Source organism: Heterocephalus glaber, unplaced genomic scaffold, assembly GCF_053883595.1.
Source record: "Heterocephalus glaber isolate CG9 unplaced genomic scaffold, H.glaber_assembly_v1.0 deba00000942, whole genome shotgun sequence".
In the NCBI taxonomy this organism is placed as follows: domain Eukaryota; kingdom Metazoa; phylum Chordata; class Mammalia; order Rodentia; family Bathyergidae; genus Heterocephalus; species Heterocephalus glaber.
This window is the reverse complement of record NW_028258174.1, coordinates 4,628,500-4,648,754: the sequence shown is the minus strand read 5'-3', so window position 1 is coordinate 4,648,754 and position 20,255 is coordinate 4,628,500. Positions and strand designations below refer to the sequence as shown.

Below are 20,255 nucleotides of genomic sequence, written 5' to 3'. Positions count from 1 at the left end.
CTGAATTTTAAACCAGCCTCACCCCACTCTCATCCAGGTGATGTGAAGACCACCCTTTGAGAAACCTTGACATAGACAGAGAACTGAGTCACTGCCTTCCATTTGCAAGTCCCTACCTCCTGCTGTGCCTTAACCCCTTTTATAGGGGAATCGTGAGCCTGGATGTAACTTCTGCAGCATGCTCCCTATCTCCTTATCAGGTCTCTGAGTCCTCTGTGCCTCAGTTTCCCTTACCCGTATATGGCATGAACCCCTGCCACAGGAGAATGTTGTGCATGCAAATTAACTTATGTTAGTGAGAAAAAGGAGCAAGGAGTTTTCATGAGACCAAAATTGTGATTATATTTTATGAAGAATTATGACTTGATTATTACAAAAGAGGAAGGTTTCACCTGTGGAAGAAATTCTTCTCCAGGGAGCTGGCATTTCTATTTCTTTGTTGCCAGGTACTAGCAGTGGGTGGGCTTGTCTGAGCATATTGCCATTTTGACAAAAAATTTGGGGCATGAGAGCCATGTGAATGCTGAAGGAGTAGAGTTCACAAAGCTTCCTGGTTTTCTTTTGTGTACTTTCTTCCCTAAAGGAGACTGTGGGTCCATAGAAGAATGTCATGTCCAGTGCTACACAGCTCAGATTTGCAGGGTCGTGCTGTGTGGGTTTTTAAAAAAGCCTACCGCCTTTTAATAGCAAGAGCAGAACTCACAGTCACACTAGTGAATCCTCTGAGGGAATGTGTTCCAGGCAAATTCAGGTCGAACCTGGCTGGCCATCTCTGCCTCAGAAGCTCAACCATGCCAGTTTGCATAGGTGCCCATGCATAACAGACACATGCCTGTGAACCATGGCCTGCGTGCTTGGGAAAAGTTGGTCAACATTTCATTTTGAGATAAGACTTGGTTTATTTTCCAGCCAGTGAAAAAATCAGGGAAGGATGAATTCATCTGTTCTCTTAAAAAATCATGAGAACATTTTAATAACACAGATTTCCTAGCATGGAGTGGCATTCAACAGTTTTGCAATTAAAATGATAATGAACATTTCTTAGAAGAACTTCTCTTTAAAACCACTGTGATGGGTTCACAGCACACCATTAGAAGGAATTATGTAAAGCAGCCTCTCTGTTCCAGTTTTTATTTTAAGATTTAATTTATTCCAGATTCTGCAGGAAAAAAACATCCATGTGACAAGCCTGCTAACAGATGTCAATTTAGTTTTATAGCACATGCCTGCACTTCAGAGTCAGAAAATGGAGATTATTCCTTTTGGCTGCTGTTTATTACACAGCACAGCTTCATAATACCATGCTGCAGAGGATAGCTGATTAATAACCTGTGGGCAAGTGGCTCATCTTGCTTCATCTTCAGCAGTGTTGAGTGGAAGCTTTATTTCACATTACCCTTTTGGGTTAAGAGAAGTGCTGGAAAGAGCCAAAGTGACAGAAAATGAATTTTTCTGTTTTAATAACATCTAGGTCAAAAGATTATGTTACAGTATAAGTAATGTGATTAAAGTAAGAATTTTTTAGCTGGACAAAACCTATTAGATTTTTTATGGTGTTTATGGGTAAAACAAAATAACTTTGTAATAAATATAATGTCAGATTTAATCATGGCAAGAAACCTTCACTTATTCACAGGGCCCACTTCTTCATGCTCATGTACTATAATAATTATGGTTTTATATGTGCACTGCACATCCTCATCCACCTGTTCCATCTCTCTCTCTCTGCCTGTCCAATAAATATTTAGTTTATTTTAGATGTAATGTCCTATGCTTAAATAATAAAGATAAAATGTTAAATCTCCTTTCAATTTCTATTTTTAATTGTGGTAAAATACATATAAACATAAAACTATCTGAACTATTTTAAGTGGTTGAGTAGTGTTAATTTCAGTGGTGTTAACTATATTCACATTGTTGCGCATCTAGTCTCCAGAACATTTTCATTTTTGCAAAATGGAAAGCCTATACCTACTAAATAATTAGTTCTCTCAGCCCCTAATGACCTCTAGTCCACTTGATGTCTCTATGAATTTACCTATTCTAGATACCTCTTATAAGTGGAATCATAATAATTTGTCCTTTTGTGCCTGCCTTATTTCACTTAGAAAAATGTTTTCAAGGTTTGTCCATGTAGTAGCATGTGTCAGAATTCCCTTCCATTCTTTGTATATACCACATTTTGTTTATCCATTTATCTGTCAATGAACATTTGCATTACTTCTAACTGTTGCCTATTATGAGTAGTTAGTATGAACACAAGTGGAGCAGTTCTTTTGGATATCTACCCAAAAGTGGAATTATGGACCATATGGTAACTGTAGTTTCAGATTTTTGAGGAATTATCATGCTATTTTCCATAGTAAATACATCATTTTATATTCCCATAGACTAATCTTTTAAGATTAAAATGCAGCTGAAAATTTTAGCAGCAGTACCTCAGACAAAGGACTACTATCTAGAATATATAAAGAACTGAAAAAAAATCAGACCCCCCCAAATTTAAAGACCCAATTCAAAACTGGGCAACTGAAATGAACAGACATTTCTCAGACAAAGAAGTAAAAGCAGCAAAAATGTTCAACATCACTGGTCATTTGAGAGATGCAGATGAAAACAACATTGAGATTCCACCTCATCCCAGAAAGAATGGCTGCTATCAAGAAATCAACCAATAAGAAATGTTGGTGGGGCTGTGGGGAGAGAAAGGAACCCTTCTCCATTGTTGGTGGGAGTGCAGACTGGTGCAACCACTGTGGAAATCAGTATGGAGATACCTCAAAGAACTAGGGCTAGAGGTCCCATTTGACCCAGCTGTTCCCCTCTGAGTATCTTCTCCAAAGAATTAAAAGAATCATACCACAGCAATATATGTGCACCCCTGTTTATAGTGGCACAGTTTGTAATAGCTAAAGCTTGGAAACAGCCCAAGTGCCCATCAACTGGAAACTGGATAAAGAAGATGTGGGTTTTTAAAAAAAAATAAAATGGAGTACTATTCAGCCATAAAGAATGAGAAACTAGAGACATTTATAGCTAAATGGATGCATACTGAGGCCATACTCTTAAGTAAAATAAATAGGACACACATGTATAAATACCGAATAGTTTCTCTAGTGTGAGAAACTGAAAGTGTAAATAAGAATTAAAATGATTAAAAACAATAATTGATAATTTGAAATAGGAAGAAAAGGTCCAAAGGGGTAGGAGAAGTGGGAGGAGAAGGGGAAAGGAAAGAAGGGAAAGGAAAAATTATGAGAAAAGGAAAAAATGGAAACAAAGTCTATGTAAATAGGGAAGAGTGAAGGGGATGAAGGGAGGACAGGAAATGGGGAAAAAAATAAGAACCAAGATACATCATGTACAGGTGCTAGTACCCAATGATAAATGTAAATATATTATAGACCTAAAATGTACCAATAAAAGAATTTAAGAAAAAAAAAGTGAGCATCTGAAATGAATATGCACTTCTCAGATGGAGAAGTAGAAACAGCAAATAAATGCATGAAAAAATGCAGCTGAAAAGACAGATGCCATCTTATAATGTGTGCATCAAAGAAAAAATGTGATATGCTCTGAGAATGTTTAATAGAGAAATCCAATCCAGTGTCTTGTTTTTGTATTCCTGATACCTAGCCAATAGTAGGGGCTTGATAAAGAGTGTGCAGGTGAATTAATGGGCCATCCAGACCTTTGGTGACTAGGCCTCTTTCCTTTGTTTCCTTCCCTGCTATTTAACTTCCTGTAGGAATGGCTTTGAAAACAGCCAGAACATTTATTCATGGATATCCAGCTTTTTCTTGGTTATGTCTATTGATCTTTGGGGAGAAAACAGGCTGAATGGTGGAAAACAAACTTTTTGTAATGTTTTTCTCATCCTGGATATGATCTAATATTCAGAGATGCTGAGACATTTCCACCAAATACATCTTTTCCTTTTCTTTTGGAGATGGGAGGAGGAAGCTGCCTGCGATGTAAGATGAAGGTGTAGTGATATTAGGAAGTGGAATATTTAGGGAGAAAATATTTAGGGAGAAAATGTTCTTTCTAATCTTAGAACATTGGTTTTATTCTCTAAAGAATTTAGTTTTATAAATATAGCTAAAAGGCCCCTTTTGGTTATTTTTCTCATTTGACTTAAATCAATAATATTTTGCTCAATTACATGCTATTTAAAACTATTTTAAATGAAAATTTCAGTCTTAAGATTTTTAAGAGAATTTCAGATGTTTAAAATACATAAACACTATATTTGGAGACTTCTTGTTCCTATTATTATAAAAGAAATTTATTTGATCGAAAAATTGATGAAAGACATTTATTATTCTGTCCAATTTTTAATTTTGCTAGCAGTTGAGAAAGAGAAGCTGGCCGCAAAAACACTTGGCAACTATTTTCTTGGAATTTTCTGTTGGCTTTGCTGTTTGCCATAGTGTTATTACTTTATCTAGAGAGATCTGTTATTTGTCTGAAATGAGTCCTGAGGGTCTTGGTATTGGCAAAAGATAATAAGGTTGGTGACATTTTCAAGATGTTGGTTTTAAGACAGGTAGCAAATTTTGGAACATGGTGCCTAATGGTAGAGCTGCTGGCCCTCAACAAAAGATGCAAATGTTAACTCTACAACTTGTAAGTTGTGTGAATAGTGCAGGTGAATTAAACCCTATTAAGTCGTATTCCAGGTTTTCTGTAAAATGGGGATAATTCCTTCCTTGCAAGATTGTTGAGAAGATTAAAGACAAAAGTGACTGTGAAGAACCTCGCACAGTTCCACTTACTCCCCAAATGGGAGCTATTTACTAAATAATTATTGAGTTGGTTATTTTAATTGTTTTAGGAGAATATTACAATTTGTACTGGGAATAGTGCATTATGTTATCAATGATTTGGTCTATTTTATTGCTCTTTTACTTTCTTAATGATAGAAGGGAGCTTCTATAAGGGAAGTCATTTACTCCAGAGAATGTTAAAAAGAGTCAGTATCCTGTGTTGGATTTTAGAACTTTTTAGAACAGCAGCAGTGTAAATCTCATGGCCAGACATCCTTTCTATTTGTTCCTAGGAATGAATTTTTCTGTAGTGATGGCCATGGGCATAATTAGTGTATATTTCAAATAGTTCACTTCTTCATGTCACCAATAGAAATCTTGTAATTCAGTGATTTACATCCATGGGCACCTCTTTGGCATAAGTATGTAAAGTTACACAGGCTTATTAAGTACATTATCGTGAAATTAGGTGGGTTGACATCTTACATTTTTTACTCCTTTTTGGGGACATATCAAGTATAATTAAGTATGGACTGAACTAAGTATGTACTTCAGAATATTACAGATAAATTATCTGACTAAAGAAAAAAGTTGTTCTTCCCCACCTCTGTCTTTTTATTTCCCTACTGTGTGCTACTTACTATATTAAATATAAGTATCTTATTTTATGTGCTAAGTCTGCTTCTGTCTTCCAACTTGTTTATTTTCCAGTACTTTACTGCAGATATCCTATGCTGTAACCTAATTGAATGGTTTTACTTCCAGTTTGCCCGAATGCTTTCATCCTTTGTAGCTTTCATCACAATTCCCTTATTTCTAATATTTTCTGTTTTTGAACAAGTAAAATAAATTGCCCATCTTTCAAGTTCTATCCCAAAAGTTGTCTCTTCCACAAAACCTTTCTCAAAACCATTTAAATTTTAATGTACAAGAGGCATATGTTCACAGTAGAAAATTTAGATAATAGAGAACACAAAATAAAAGGATGAAAAGTAAACTCACCAATAATTCTATTACTGGGGAGCTGCTATTAGTATACATAATCTCTCTCAGACTTTTCCCCACTACTAATCCCTCTCTCCCTTTCCTTCTCCCTCTCTCGATATTTTAAATTTAGACTATACTATAGTTGCCTTTTAAAATCTTTTTAAAATTTAAAATATCATTACATATTATTAAACATTTCATTTCAGCCAGGCGTGGTGGCACACACCTGTAATCCTAGCACTCAGGAGACTGAGGCAGAAGAATCGCTGTGAGTTCAAGGCCAGCTTGAACTACATAGTGAGACCCTGTCTCAAAAACAAACAAACATATAAACAAAAAAGAAAAATAATTTCATCTAGAAATATTGTGGTATTATTTGTAATAGCAAAATTTTGGAAGCAACGTAGTTGTCCTTTTATAAGCAATTGAATAAATGAAGTATTGTAAAACCCACACAGTTGAATATTTGGTGACTATTAAAATACATGCTATATATCAATATTTTGTTACTATGGAAAGACATCCAAGATAAATTGTTAAGAGCCCAAAGCAAAGTGACAAACACTGGGTATACTGTGACATCCACAATTTGAATGAAAATAAAGTATGTGTGTGTGTGTGTATATATATATATATATATATATATGTATATATACGTACATATATATGTATATATACATGTATATATATACATACATGTATATATACATATATATGTATATGTTCTTTAAAAAAATAAATCTTTTTTGGGGGGGTGTACCAGGAATCAAACTCAGGACCTTGTGCTTGCGAGGCAGGCACTGGAACCACTGAGCTAAATCCCCGGCCTAAAAAATAAATCTTTTGGTAAAGGTACTGGGTAAAGTTTTACTCTGAGAATTCTTTAGGTAAAGGTACTTTGGGTATTTTTAGGTTTTTGGGTAAAAGGGTATCTTTAGTAAAGGTATTTTGGGTAAAGGTAGTGGAGATTTTGAGGTAAGAGAAAGATATTTCATTGCCCTTTTGAGGGATTTTAACATTTTTTTGCCATGTATATTTTATACCTTTTTCCTTAGAATATTATGCAATACAATGTAATTTTTGATGGGTGCATAGATTCCAGTGAAAGTATGTATCAAGTTGTATTTAACCACTCCCCAGTTGTTGGATATATAGAGTATTTCAAGTTTTTTACTAACATGACCTATAAAGTGTTAAGACTTTTCATACCATTGCTAAATTACCCTCAAGAGAGTTTGCAACGTTTTACTTACTGGGACTCTTCAGTGGGTATGGCTGCTTCTTTATTTTCCCATAAAACTGTATGATGATGTAAGAAACTAGCTAACTTCCGTAGAGTTGCTCTAAGTACCCATCTTATCTCACTGGATACTTGATAAGTCTCTATGCTAGATTATGTATCTTTATGATACAGTATGTATATATCTATAACATATACCATGCAGAGACACTAGGGTGCCTGGACCATGTGAATTTATAGTAAATAAATGCTAGATGTATTGAAATGAATTATTTTCACACTGTTAGTGAACATCTTTCTAAAATAGTGATAGTGAAGCTTGTTCATCTGGCTGAGCATCTTGGAGTCATAGCTGTCTTTGTAGAGTACTGTGCTTTGTGTGGAATATCATGAAATACCCATATCTGTAGTTTAACGGTTTGAGCTAGGGCAAATATTTTCACCCTGTGGTGGCAGAGATCAAACCCAGGGCCTGATGCATACTAAGCAAGTGCTCTACTACTTAACTGTACCCCCACCCTGGTCTAGAATGAGTTTAGATGTAAACGTGACTATTTATATGTATGCAACATAAAGTCATGCAACCAAGCTACAGAAATAAGCGGGACTGACTACTTCAAGTTTCCCCATTAATTATTGGTTATTTGTCATTAATTTTTCTTGTGTTTGGTGACAGATAGGTAGCAGCCAATGTGAAAGTTGAAGCACTGACAAGTTTTGTCATCTGGTAAATTATCTTGATACAAAGTAGCTTCCACATATACCTCCAGGAGAGTTGTCCCAGAGGTTATGGATCACATTAAGATGTTTGAATCACATAGTTTATTGAATCAATTAAAAACACACAGTGGGGAGTAAGGGTAGGGAAGTGGAGTAAGTTCATATACAGGCAGGATGGAAAGACAACACTGCAGGAATCCTAATCAGCTGGCGCTCTCCCTCCTCCTCTCTCTCTCCTCTCTCTTCTCACTGCCCTTTCCTCTCATCAGCCTAAGCTCTTGATGGTATAGTTATGAGAACTTGATGTAAGGTTTAAAGTAAGAAGGCTCAATTGCAAAGACACAGGGATATGTGGTTCTTGTCACAACTGTGAGCTCACCAATGTACCAGTGAGTAGCTCTACATTTTAGCTGGCAATATATCTGTGGGGCTAGAATGAGTGTCATCAATGGGTGGCCAATTGGCCACATGAATATTGAGTGACTCATACTTCATACATATTTAATTTTTAGTAACCAGTGTTTAATCAACATTTCTATCCCTTTCAATGCTTGGGATACATATGTACTATTTATTTTAAACAAATCTCATAAATTACTCATCTGCCTATACTTACTAAATGTTGCAAATCTCATCCTGTTTAATTTCCCATCTTTCCTTGTCATTAGGTACAACATTCTGTAGATATCTACTAAGTCCATTTGTTTGACGGCTTGGTTCAACTCTGATATTTCTTTGTTGATTTTTTTGTCTGGTTGATCTATTTGTGATAGTGGAGTATTGAGGTCCCTCACTGGAATTGTATTGATGTTTATCTGGTCTTTTATGTCTAGTGTTGTTTGATTTATGAAGTTTGGTGTGTTGTTGTTCAGTGTATATCTTCCTGTTGAGTTGTTTTCTTAACCAATATGTAGTGCCTTTCTTTGCCTCTTCTGATCAGTTTTGGTTTGAAGTCCACTTTGTCTGAAAGCAGTATAGCTACTTCTGCTTGTTTAGGGGTTCCTGTTGCATCGGATATTGTTTCCCACCCTTTGACTTTTAGTTTATGAATTTCTTTTTGGGTTAAATGTGCTTTTTGTATATAGCATACCATTGGATTTTGTTTCTTTGATCCATTCTGCCAGCCTCTGTGTTTTGATTGGGGAATTGAGACCATTCACATTGAGAGTTATTACTGAAAGTTACTGACTTATTCCTGATATTGCATCATTTTCCTGGTGCTGATTCCCTTTCTTTCCCTTCTACTTAACTGCTCACTCTATGTGATATATTCATCCTACTGGACCTTTTGTCATTGTTAGCTTCATTGTGTCTTTCTAGGATATCCTTGAAGTTTTTGGAGAGCTGCCTTGGTGGTCATTTCTTTAGATGCTCTTTATCATGGAAATATTTCTCCATCAATTTTGAAAGATAGTTTTGCAGGATATATTAGTCTGAATTGGAAATTATTTTCTTTTAGGGCTTGAAACACTTCACTCCAATCTCTCCTGGCCTTTAAGGTATGTATTAAGAGGTCTGCTATAATTCTGATGGGTTTTCCTTTATAAATGATGCATTGCTTTTCTGTAACAATTGTTAAGATTCTGTTCTTGTGTTGGACTTCTAGGATTTTGACTAAGATGTGGAGAGGTTCTTTTCTGATTATGGCTATTTGGAGTTCTATTATATGCCCACTTATCTGTACATTCAAGTTTTCCCCCATATTTGGAAAGTTTTCTGCTCTTATCTATAAATAGGTTTTTCAATGCCATTGTGCCATCTACTGATTTTTCACCAATTCCAATTAATCTCACTCTTCTTTGTATCATAGAGTAGCTGTTAGATCCATTTTTCATGATGTCTTTTTCTTTTGAGCTATCTCTCATTAATTGATCACTGACACCTGCCCTGTCTTCTAGTTCTGACACTTTGTTCTTATATTGGTCACCTCTGCTGTCTATGCTTTTTTTTGGTACTGGGGATCAAACTTGGGACCTTGGACTTGCAAGGCAGGTGGTGGAACCACTGAGCTAAATCCCCCTTCTGCTGCCTATACTTTTAATAGAATCTTCAATCTCCTGAATTTCTGTTTGGTGCTTTTTCATGGATTGTAAGTCTTTTCTGTGCTGGGAACTCATGTTTTGCATCACTTTGTTTAGCTCAGCTAGCTTTTTGTTAATGTCTTCTGTGGACTTGCTGATTTTTTAAAATTGGGATCATTAATTGTTTAGTTATAGCTTCTTTGAGCTCACCAAGAACATTATTGATCTGTTTTTTAATCTCCTCTGTTATCGTTCAAATAATTTGGCTGTATGGCTTTTGATTTCCTCTCCTTTGATGGTCCATAGGTCAGCTATAGGGGAGTTGGGAGGTTTGGGCGCCATTTTGTTGCCTTGTCTTCCAATGTTTCAGCTTTTTGTTTGTTTGCTTTTTGTGTTGAGGCTGGTGGGTTGATTTTAGTGGAAGACTTTGTTGCTAGTATGGAGATCTCTTTAGTTCATGTGTACTTTCAGTGATGTACATTGGGTGTGGCTAACTACAGTGGACCCTTGAGTTACCACCAGCTTGACATACAAACAACTTGGGTTTGACTGGAATTTTAGTTTTAACTTAAGGCCAAAGTCTTGAGTTATGACCCGAATGACAGTTGCTTGTGCTTTCAGATGGTCTCAGATACAGATTTAACCCTTAAAGATTTCTGGAAGGAACATTACAACATCCTTTCCAGTGTGGGGTTAACTGAGGAATCCTGGGCCATTGTCTCTTTAAGGACACTGAGATCTGCCTGTATACAGGAGAGAGACTTTGAAGGCTGTGTAGAGGAGCCTGAGCCTTCATTGACCAACTTAAGTTACAACCAGCCCTTGCAAATGAATTTGAGTTCGTAAGTCAAAGGTCCACTGTATAGGCTTTTGCTTGTCTCAGAATCCCCCACCTCCATTGTTTTGGAGGGGAAGCTGCAGCATATTTGGCTCATTACCCAGTTCTTCAGCAATAGGCTGCAGTGCTGTTAATGACACTAAGCAACCCACATATTGGCATACGGAGAAATCCAGCTGATAGCACCCATTATGTCACCCTAGCTATAGTAATAAAACCAGCAACAATAATAGTGTCAAAAACAAAGCAAATATTGCCATACCCTAAGAAGTAATAATGTGGGCTGGGGATTTAGCTCAGTGGTTTTGCTGCCTGCTGCACAAGCGCAAGGACCCGAGTTCGATCCCCAGTACCAAAAAAAAAAAAGAAAAAAAGAAGTAATAATGTAACATCCTTAACTATAGAAAATAGATCTATGATTAACCCCAAGACAAAACAAATATTTACCTCTAGTAAATATCCACTAAATGGAAAAACTTTACCTCCACTAACAATAGAACAGTGTTCAGCAATAATAGATTATAGGGGCCGAGGATTTAGCTCAGTGGTTTCGCCGCCTGCTGTGCAAGTGCAAGGACCTGAGTTCAATCCCTGGTACCAAAAAAAAAAAATTAGCTTATAGTTAACTATCAGAAAATTCGTAAAGCTTAATGGTTATAGTCATAAAGATAGTGTGGGGAATGGGAGCATGAAAAAGGCAAAATTTTAAAAATTAAGCAATAGAAGATGAGAAAAGTGAAATAAAGGATCCTATTAACGTGTAAAAGAAAATTAATAGGAGCTGGGGATTTAGCTCAGGGGTGGCGTGCCTGCCTCTCAAGCACAAGGTCCTGAGTTCAATCCCCGGTAACTAAAAACAAAACACAAAAAAGAAAATTAATAATATTAGATAAAAGTAATAGAAAAGGATAAGCGAGAAAAAGGAGAAAGAAGAAAAAAGAAAGCAAACTAAAGGAGAAAAGAGAAAAAGTAAGGGAAAATCCCCCAAAAAACAGAAAGGAGAAAGAAAAAAGACGGGGGGTGGTGGTGGGGGGGTGGGCTTCGAACACCAAAAAACCAATAAAGGAGAAGAAAAGAGTCAAAAAAAATTCCTCTGTACTTCCAAATGAGTGATGTCCTTCCAGAACCTGCAGTCTTGGAATCCAGCAAATGATGGTCCTCTCTCTGCTCAGCCTAATAGCCTGTGGGTTTGTGAGGTGTCCTCTACTGCTCCAGAGGCCTCTCTGCCAGAAATCCCAGACCATGGTAACTGTCCAAGCTGAGGCACATCCCCATTCACATTGCTAAGTGGGAATCTGACCACCAATCTCTGCTGGATATAGGCAGTGGGGTGGGACTTGAGCAGGCCACTGAACTCAGTGCAGCTAACTTTGAGAGTCACACCTGGCAGGCCTGGCCTCCCACCTCAGGATGTGTGGTCCAGTGTCCTTCCTCAGGGGATATATGTCTAGCCCTCAACCTCTCCAAGTCTGTCTCCTGTATCTGTCTCTCACCTGTCACTGTGGTAGAGTAACACTCACAATCCTGGAGTGAAGCAGTAGTGTGGTTGCTGTTTGGCTCAGTTCCACACAATCAACCCCTTACTAAAATGGTGTGTGGTTAAACTCTCCTAGGCAGTATGATGGGTGTGTATTGGGTTTCTTCTTCAACTCTCTCCTGCCTTGAAGGAGTCAAAACCCCACACTGTTTTTGTACTTAACAGCTATGGAATTTTCTTGGAGCTAGTGCTACTGGGCAGGCTGGTTATTTCTCCCTGAAACTGCCAACTCTCCAGAGTTTACTATCTCTTCTGGGGCATTGGCCTCATCCAGGATCAAGCCAATTGGTTGGTTGGTGCCTCTGTGGCTCTGTGCTAAAGGAAACCAAAATGCAGAGCCAGCTAGGAGTTGGCAGTTTGAGATGGCCAGGGAGGGATCCATGGCACATAGCTGGCTGGAGGCACGCATCCATGGCTTGTCATGCTGCCACCACTTAAAGAAAATTTATTATGGAAGAAAGCCAAATATCATTCTTTTTGCTTTTGATACATGCCATTATCAACAGTATTCTTTCTTGAATGTTTGGAGGAAAGTCAGAATAATTTTGGATAGTTTAATTCAAACTAGAATATTCCCATTTATATTTTTGACATGCCAAGATAAGTTTTTAATGAAGACAAATTCGTGTATTTATAAGAAAATTCCACATTTATGAATCAAAATGAGTACTAAGATACAGATGAGAAAATCTTCTCTCCAAGAAGAATGTTAATTTATTGAGACAGTAAATAATAATATAGATGTTTTAGTGTTCTATAATATTTTTCTGACAAAGATTCCTTTACTATAACTTAAACTGCACTTTTTGAAGAGCTTTTCCATTTAGAGTGAATTTAACAACCACAGATATAATATAAGATGCAATTTCTAAGAAGTTATTGGATGGCAAAAGATAAATGAGTCTTGTTCCCTAGGCAACCACACAGAGGGGCCCAGCTTCCTCCAAGCTCCTAAAATGAAGTTTAAAGTAGTTGCTACTATTTTTGGTTTCAGCTTCCTCTGAAAATGGTTTTTATTTCTTGAAATTATTCCTTTATATAATGAAACCTGGCCCTTTCCAACTTTTCTTTCTGTAACACTGGTCTAGTATGTAATAGCCTCTCCATCCTTTGATCTTAGCATGTGTAGCTATTAGAGGAATGGCCACCCTGGAAATAAGATCAAATTGAGCATAGAAACTAATATCATGAGAAGTATGGGGTGAGCAGAGACATTTCCAGTCATTTGTTAGGTTTTGTAATTTCATGAAGAAAAGTGCTTGGAGTATTCTGACCCACTCAGTCTTTTGTGATTTTTTTTTCATTTTTTAGCTAATGTCATAGAGGCCACTCAGCTAAGGATGAAAAACATTTTAAAAGAAAAAAATGCTGCAATGAATGTATTGTCAATTCTTTCAGTAGGCTTTTTGTATGAATGCCAAGTGGTGTCTATTTGGTCATTGTATCTTTGATGTAGTTTCCCCAATATTGTGTTCCTTTCTCATCTGCCATCCAACTCTTGAACATCGTTTTTTCCTTTGTTCTCCTTGCCCTAATTCTATTCATCTCTAAGTGATTTCTCCCCAGAGTCTGATGGTTTATATACTGAGTGGCTGCGATCTTCAGAACGCAGATCCCTCAAGGACACACTGGGACTTCCCTGCAAATGGACAGCCTTTCAGAAATGTGGGTTCTGCTTGCTGACAACATCTCTTTCACACATGGGGAATGGGGGAGTCCTGTGATGGAGAAAGTTCAAGGAACTTCTGGAAGGCCTCCCCATAAGAATATCTCTTCCATATACAGTATTCTGCTAGTTAAATTCATTTGGGTTCATTAGTAATATTTTTAAAAGACATTCCTCTCTGGAAGGTGAAGCCTATTTTTACCTGAATATCAACTACTTACATCTTGTAATCTTATTGGATTTTTATAAAGGAGTCTCATGATATTTTGCTAAGGGAATGGAAATTGGCCAAGGGAGAAATTTTTATATATAGTTTAGTGTACATACAACAATAAGAAATTTTGGCCAGTCAGAAGGCATCTGATGATGAATGCTGTGGTTGTGAGGTCACAGGAGGTGGGAGAGGAATACAGAAGGAAGATGGAAAGGACAACATTTGACATAGTTTGCCTTCTTTGCTTTTCAGCCAGAGCCATAGAGGATCTTGCTGTGCTTTCCTTGTGCAGGCAGTTATGGGTCAGAAATGCTTGTGTGCACTATTATCAAATATGTCTCAGTAAATGCTATAGATTAGGAAGAGAAACTGGATTCTGGTGGTTTGTTTTTGCTGAATAATATTGAAAGCTAGAATTCTGTAAACACTTTTTGAAGGCCTCAGGAACTCAATCAAGGACAGGGAGTCAGTGCTGAATGTCTTTGCCTTCAAAAAACAGTATGGTCTATGGGGGGGAGAAATAAACATTTGCACAAAAATTATATAAGAGTATACTCACTACCCCCACAGAGAAGCAGGAGAGCAGTAGCTTGTTTTTCTTGGGGAATCTGGGAAGGCAGAGGGGAGAGGCTATTTTGGGTAGCTCTTTGGAGTTAAATAGGAGTTTATCCATAGTCGAAAGGGGAAGGGAAGAATAGTATATGCAAGTGCATAGAGATGTGAGAGAGTAATGAATACCAAGAGAGGGTAAAAATAAGCATTCTTGGCTGAAACGGTCACTTGTGGAGGTGGCACAGACATGAGGCAAGAAAGGAAAGTTGGGCCCAGGTTTTGTGGTAACTGCTGAACTTGGAGAGAAGATTTTGTCCTACAGTTGCAGAGAGCCAGCAGAAAGGCCTTTAAGTAAGGGACTTAAATAATCAGGTTTAAAATTAGAGAATTACAAGAATATTATGGAAGGTGGTAATTCAGGGATAAAATGTCTTAAGAGAGTAGACATAGTTAGTTCATTAAAAATATTGGTTGAACAAACATTAAAAAGATTGATCACTGTCAGTGCCAGAGAAGGTGAGAATAGTCAGGCTTGGCATTTTGTCAGTATCAATCACATCTATCAATAGGTACTAAAATTTAAAATGTGGGTGAGCAGGTCATTTTTTTCTTATAGTTTTACAACCAATTTGTATAGTAACAAAATTATATTTGAAGAAGAGAAAAATTAAGTCCCACTGTAATAAAATTAAAGCTACAGCACCAAACATTTAAAAGCTCTATTTAATAATTCAAAAGAAATATTCATTTTAAAAACATTTTAGAATTCCTCCAAGATTTGATATAAACAAGTCTGAACTGTTTTTTTAATCTATAAAGAAAACAAAAATATGTCACATTCCCCAGAAACAGTGAAAGCTGTTTTTGCACTCTCAGCAATTTATTATTTTCCTCCAAGGATCTTGTTAATACAAATTGTAGATAACTCCAAATAAATATTTAATATTTAGCTATGAACTGTGCACTTATAACTGCTTTTGAATGTGGGTTTGGAAATCACTCCACAAATAATTGAGAATTAATTTTTCTTTGAAATGTAGACTATGTAGGCTTTTTACATGAACTATGTGTGCTCTTTTTTTAATCTTTCTCCATGAATTGTGTTTTCAGGTTCAGATGTGTATCTTTGTGAAAATTTCCAGCACATAGAGCAAGAAGCTCAAATTGATACATTTGGTTTATTATACTCAGGTTTCTAGAAACAAGTTGAAAATATTTACTTTTAACCAAGAATATTAGAAACTGTTGTCAATATCAATTCACTGGTTAAACATCCAATTGCTGAGATTAATTAACCAAATTTAGCAATTTCACTTCAGAAGAACCAACATGTATTATTTTCCTTCTCCTCATGTAAGACAAGATAATCAGAACACGTTTGCCTTCTCTAAGACATTTATGGAAAACATTGATATGATGATCATTGGGAACTGAAACTTAAAGTAACTTAAACTTTGTAGTATAATATCTTACAAGACATTTTGCCTCTCCAGGATCTTCAGATGTTATTATGATAGCCAGGGATATCATAGGCTGGGATGTAACAATTCTTATTTTATTTAACATGAGTTGAAGCTATTCTTGGTGCCTGAAATATATTTGCCTGAAACCATCTACTTCCTGAACTCCAGAGCACACATTTTATTTAGGGTAGGTGCTTGTGGGAAACAGGTTAACAATTTGATTGGCTGCTGAGAGCAATAAATGGTATCTGAGCTTTGGGCAAAGCTGCCTTCTCCCTTGCGTTTCCATTCACATGATGTTATTTGGAAAAGTCCTCCAGCTCCAATAACACCATGGCGCTTCAAGGCTGAAGTCTTCAGACATCAGCAATTCTAGTGCAGGAAGATGAAGAAGAAAACAGGGAATCTTGGGAACTTCAATTAAAAAATTATAAAACCATCATCACTGAAATCAAACAAAATGATGACGTCCTTAGTTAACAATCCATAGAACTTTGATGATTACCTCCATTCTGTATTCTGGGCTAACATACACATTTTAAAAAAATAATCCATTAATATTGATTGCTTTCATTCAGTTAGAAGTGTATATTTTTGGATCATTTTCAAAAGGATAACCATTTCATATCTAATGAAGTAAAAGAATCTTTTCACTCTAGTTGTTAGGCAATCATCCTACTATTCTCTTTGTGGGACTGAAGAATGAGGAAGGTTTAAAGGCAGTTGGACAGGAGAACTCTCAAAGTCCTATAGAATATTCCCCTCCCTCTCCTAATTCACACCCTCCTTTTCCTCTCTCCCTTGTCAAATGAATGAGGCTCTTAACTCTGTATGTTTGGATGACTCTTCTGCTTCTCCATATGTACTGCATCCTCTCCTTGCTTTTGAACGTAGTCCTGCTTGTGCAATTCAAAGATTGCCAATTGTAAAGTAGTGGATGTTGTGAAACATGAAAAAAATTAAAATTTCTTACTGAATTCAGATTAACATAAGATTAAAATCACCTATGTTTTAGAAAGGTCAGTTCTCATTTTGTCACTAGGTCCTATGCAGGTGCATTTTCACTACTAAGGGATCCGGGAGTCCCAGAACAGCTCACTGAGTTACACTAAGGAGAAGCCGGCTTGTTTGTGGATGTCTCTAGAATGCTCAAGTGAAAATGTTGAAATGATCTTTGTTTGAAATATAAGGGAGCTATTCATGAGTATTAAATGGGCAGATTTTTAATGTAAGTAAAACCAAACCAAAAAAACAAAACCCACCAGAAAGAGGTTTCAGATTTCTGAAACTGTTTGATCTCGATTATTTTCTATTTTATTTTATTTTTATTATTTATTTGTTCCCATTAAGTTTATTGGTACATTTTAGGTATAAAATACAGTTACATTCATCATTGGGATCTTGTACCATTACATGAGTCTCTTGGTTCTTATTTTTTTTCCCCCTTCCCCTGCCCTCCCTTCACCCCTCCATGCTTCCCCACTTGCAAAGACTTTCTTTCCATTTTTTTCCTTTTCTCATATTTTTCTTTTCCCTTCTTTCCTTTCCCCTATCCCTCACACTTCCCCTACTCCTTTAGACCTTTTCTTCCTATTACATAATATTAATTATACATTTTAAAATTACAATATCAAGATCTAGAAGACATTACCACAGATTTTACAGAATTTAAAAGGATATAGAAAGTGTATTACAAAAATCTTTTAAGAAATAAATTTGACAACTTCTAGGAAGTACCCTGGAAGACAAATTAATGAAACTAACTCTGGAGAAAATATAAAATTCGAATAGCACCTATTAAAGAAAGTATATTCCTAGCTTGAAAACCTACCTATATGACAACAACAGGCTCATATACATTTTAACTGATGAATTCTATCAAACATTGAAAGCAGAAAAAAGAAGGAACACTTCTCCCCTCATTCTAGGAAATCAACATTGTACTAATCCTAAAACTGGATAAAGATAATAAAAGAAAAAAGTATGAACATAGATAGAAATTTGTTTAACAAAACAAACTATTAGAAGTCAGATCTGGCAGTATGTAGAAGGTGGTTTTATTATAGGGATGGCAGTGTTGGTTCAGCATTGGAAGATCCACCCCCGTAAGTCATCATTTTTTGTTTTTTTTTTTGGTACTGGGGATGGAATTTGGGACCTTGTGCTTGCGAGGCAGGAGGCAGAACCACTGAGCTAAATCCCTGGCCCTCATAAGTCATAATTTTAACAGAGGAAAGGAAAAAGCCATATGATCCTGTCAATAGTTGCAGAAAAAGTATTGGACTAAATTCTACAGCTGTTCATGGTAAAAGCTATCAGGAGACTAGAAGTAGAACAGAACCTTCTCAACAGATCAAAGACATGTATTCCATACTTCCAGCAAAAATGCCTTATATGAATGTAGAAGACACAACGCTTTCTCCCTAAGGTGGGGAACAAGGGCAGATATGCCTATTCTTCATCTGTTCATTAAACTTTGAAACATAGGCCCAAATCAAAATAATGTGGCAATAAAATGACCCAATTAGGATAGGATTGGCAAGGTAGAAGCAAAATCTTTATATGTAGTTGAAATGATCATCTACAGAGAAAATACTAAGAAATCTCTAGGAGCCCCTAGAACTTGTATTTGAATTTAGCAGCATTAGAAAAACAAGGTGTATATAAAAATTCAGGTCTATGTATACTTGCTATAAATGAAGAATTGGATATTGAAATTTAAAAATTATGTAAGGGTACAAAGGACCTAGAAAAGTAAAAAGAAAAAAAAAAGAAAAAAACAGTTTTGGAAGACATTTATTACCTATTTTTAAGACTTACTCTAAAGCTACAGTAATCAAGACAGTGTAGGTGTAAGGAAAGACATATAGATCATTGGAATAAAACAGAAAATTTAGAAAGAGAACCACACATATATGGTCCACTGATTTTTGAAAGATTATTTAACATTAACATTTTATGGAACATAAACTCAATTCAATAGCAGAGGAAAAGATAGTGTTTTCAGCAAATGGTACTAGAATACCTGTTATCTGTATGTAAAAAATTAATCTCAACCCCTTATTTCCATACATAAAGATAACCTGAAAGGATCTATGAACCTAAATATGAAAGACTAAAACTATAAAACTTTAAGAAATTATAAGGGAAAATGTTCATGAATTTAGGGTAGGCAAGAATTTCCTAGGATACAAAAAACATGATGTATAAAAGAAAGAAATTGATAAATGAGATTCCATCAAAATTTAGAACTTTAAATGACATCGTTAAGAAAATGAAAAGTAGTCCTTAAACAGATCATATTTATAATATATATATAACCTATGACCAGAATATATAGTGAACACTTACAGCTCATTAATAGACAACCCAATTAAAAAGTAGACACAAGAAGATGATAAATAGCCAGTTCAGCACAAGGAAAGGTGTGCAACACTAGAATCAGAAAAATGCTAAGCAGTACAATAACAAGATCGTATTATACACTCATTAGGGAGATTAAGGTAAAAATTTTAAAAGAACAAATGTCAGCATAGGTGTGAACCAGTTAGAATTTTCCAATACTGCTAATGTGAATGTAAAATGATAAAACCATTTTGGGAAACAATGTAGAAATTTCTTGTATTACTGTTAAGAACCAACAGTTCTGTTCTTAAGTTTTTACGTAAGTGGAATGAAAACACATGTTCACAATAGATTTGTACATACAAGTTGCCTATCCCTTATCGGAAATTCTTGGGACTAGAAGTGTTTCAGATTTTGGTTTGAAATCCACTTGATCTGCAAAGAGGATAGCTACTCCTGCTTTTTTTGGGGTTCCTATCACATGGAGTATTGTTTTTCACCCTTTAACTTTCAGACTATGAGTTTCTTTTTGAATTAAGTGTGTTTCTTGTATGCAGCATATTGTTGGATCTTGCTTTTTGACCCATTCTGCCAGTCTATTTCTTTTGATTGGTGACTTGAGACCATTAACATTGATGGTTGTAACTGATACATATTGACTTATCATTGTCATGACTTTTTCTTTTTGTTGGATTCTCCCCCTTTGCATTTAATTTCTTGTCGTACCTGATGGATTCATTCTACTGGACTTCCTGGGATTGTGCTCCTCATTGTCTTTTCCTAGGATATTGTCTAAATTTTTTTAGAGGACTGGTTTGGTGTTAAGTTCCTAAGGTGTTCTTTGCCATGAAAGTATCTTATTTCTCTATCAATTTTGAAAGATAGTTTTGCAGGGTCCATCAA

At 36.0% G+C, this 20,255-nt stretch overlaps 1 protein-coding gene across 9 annotated transcripts in view; it reads left to right on the top strand.

The window, feature by feature from the left end:
* Positions 1-20,255, top strand: part of Mettl24 (methyltransferase like 24) — a 131,981-nt gene that overhangs the window by 61,166 nt on the left and 50,560 nt on the right. Inside the window, exon 5 of one of the 9 annotated variants that reach the window (XM_087208684.1) lies at positions 1-20,255. This exon is cut by the window's left edge and continues 12,055 nt beyond it. The exons of the other annotated variants lie outside the window; for them this stretch is intronic. The gene's annotated coding sequence lies outside the window, so the exon portion shown is untranslated. 9 annotated transcript variants of the gene reach the window in all.